General features: G+C 31.5%; 1 long non-coding RNA gene across 1 annotated transcript; it reads right to left on the bottom strand.

Annotated features, from left to right (window-relative positions):
* Window positions 1-1,781: 1,781 nt before the first annotated feature.
* On the bottom strand, window positions 1,782-2,571 carry LOC149545861 (uncharacterized). The gene is made up of 3 exons (XR_016354302.1): window positions 2,417-2,571; window positions 2,170-2,305; window positions 1,782-1,971 (listed from the first exon to the last, which is right to left on the bottom strand). It is a non-coding gene; the product is annotated as an uncharacterized LOC149545861 (long non-coding RNA).
* Window positions 2,572-2,671: the final 100 nt, after the last annotated feature.

The following is a 2,671-nucleotide window of genomic DNA, read 5'->3' as shown; positions in this document are numbered from 1 at the left end:
GATGTATCATGTATGTTAATAGTTTCATTTACTTTATTGCACTTGCATCATGGATTAGAATAGGATGATGTACTTCATTTTCACACATGTATATTCCTTTAAGCCTTTCATACCCTGTGACATGTGTAGTGGATGATTGAGCATTCTAAATAGACATTTGAAAATGAATGTATATTATGGACATTGGACTTTTCATTATTCTTTCATGTGGATGTGGTAGTTGTTAGACTTAGTATTACTTACATTAAATGTGACTCAACGTTTTGGGATCCTTATGGAATGTAATCTATTCGTATGCTTATAGTTGATTGTATGTTATTGCTTCTGCTACTATGTGTTCGATGTGAATGGTTTATCTTTCATGATTTTAAAAAAAAAATTATTTGGCAAACTTAGTAAAAATTTAGGTTAATTCTTTTGGATCCCCTGGCGGGGTGTTACAATGTATGTTAGCATGTCTAAGATTTGGTCATAGTATAACTCAGTTTTTCCAACATGACCCATGTCTTTGATTTTTGATTAGTTTTCTTTTTGAAACTTTGATTATTTTTATAATTTAATCTATATTTTGTTCATCATCAACAAATATTTACTAATTTTATATTTTGATTAGTAACTAGAGTTCTAAATGAACTATTCTACGTGTCTTCTCTAATTATTTCTATATCAATACAAATATAAATTCTATATCTTAATTTAAAATAAGAATACTAATTGATTCCAAAGACTGTAATAGAAATTTGAACATTTTGTAATGCAACTAAATTATTAGTAATGAAATATCACACAAAGTTGGAAGAGTTTGTTCATCACGATATCTTAGATTTACCGTATAGAACAATTTAGACATGATTCACAATGCCCAATGATATTTCTACAGTCTCATAACTACCTTACTAAAGGAATGTTAGAGTTATTGAATGATCTAGTAGAAATATGCTCATATTGAATGCTACCTTGTAACTCAAGAGTCACTGCTTCCTCCAAGTCTTTCACTACCATTCTCATTGTTGGTTTGTTGATTGATCTTGGTTCCATGCATGTATATGCCACCTCTGCAACTTTCCAAGCACTTGATAATTTGTGGTAGCTACCCAAAGAAGAGTCCATAAGCTCCGCTATTCTAGCGCATGAGATTAGCTCTCTCGTCTGTAAATAACTTAATTAAAATCCTATGTATTTCTTTAAAAAAACATAAAATAAGATTACAAATGATATAAAATTCAATAAATTACCAATTGCACTATATTATCACTTGGAAAAATTCCAAAAATCAGCTCTAGCAAAACTACTCCAAAACTATATACGTCACTTTTTTCAATTAGCGATGATGTCCCATAGTACCTGCATTAACTTTTAGTTTTAGTGTAGTGCTAGAAATTGCAAATATGTTGGATTCTAATATATTGTTGGTGATAGAAAGAATGCAATAGTGTTGAGGTGAAGGCATGGGTTTGTGAGTTGTCTACTACCTTTGCATTCATTCTTTCCTCCAAAAATATATTAGTACACTTTATATCTCTATGTATGATTGGCAGATTACAATCTTGATGCAAGTATAGCAAACCTAAAATTATACAAAAATTCAAACATAAGCGAAATAAAAGCCATTTAAGGAAAACAATCACAATATGTATACAATATTACTTAAACATAAATGGAAATACTTTAATTCTATCAATGAAAATACCCTCTGATGCTTGCAGTGCAATGCTGAGCCTAGTATTCCAATCAAGCAGGTTCTTCTGTTTAGGTGTTCTTGCCATCAGCCATTTAAACATCTTAACGACTTTTAGATGCATACTATTTGATTTTATCTATTCAAACCCTGAATAACTAATACCATATAGATGATCCTTCAATGTTCCATAGAGCATATATTCATATACCAGAGCTCCAACTGGTAGTTTGGAATAACCAATAAGATTGACAAGATTCTTTCTTATGATATAACCTGCAAAGCAGAGTTACCTGAAGTCAATATAAATGAAAGCAAAATATATTAGTAATAATTTTTAACTACGAAGGAAATAAGAGAAAAACAAATATTCTTATGTTGAAAGACAGGCTTTTAGAGTTGTGGAGGCATAAAAAATAAAAACCTCGTTTTTTATTTCTTCTTGCCCTTGATTAGAAATGCTTGAAAGTATTTTGACTGCAACATCATACCCAGAAATTGTACCAAAGAATACCAAGCCAAAGCCTCCCTTGCCAATCAATAAAGAATAATTGTTTGTCGCAGCTTCAATTTCACCATCTGCATATTCTACCGCCAATCTATGATATTCCTTTGCATGACCCGTCTCTGAAAAAGTGGAGTCAGTTATAAATTGCTATCCGTAAGATACAACAAGCACAAATATTTATTAGTAACGCCTTCGTTTTTCCAAAGAATATAAGATATTAAATAAAGTACCTCCATAAGTGTGGGCCGGTGGTATACTTGGGCGGCCTGTCATGTGAGCTAGTCGTCTATAAATGTATTTCCATAGTAGAAACATTACCAATACCGCTACAATTAGGCATGCAACAACCAAACATGCCAGAATCCAATTTTTCATTTTATTTCTTTTGTTGGCTGGTAAGAAATTACTTGGAGACGGTCTTCGGCGCAGAATAAATATGAAGGATTAGTAAATATTTCTATTTGTAAAATTGTACGCTCTGTTCA

The sequence above is a fragment of the Cupressus sempervirens genome, chromosome 7 (assembly GCF_028749045.1).
Source record: "Cupressus sempervirens isolate cs-2001-9-10 chromosome 7, ASM2874904v1, whole genome shotgun sequence".
NCBI lineage: Eukaryota > Viridiplantae > Streptophyta > Pinopsida > Cupressales > Cupressaceae > Cupressus > Cupressus sempervirens.
Note: the sequence above shows the minus strand (reverse complement) of the source record. Positions and strands in the feature narration are given on the sequence as shown.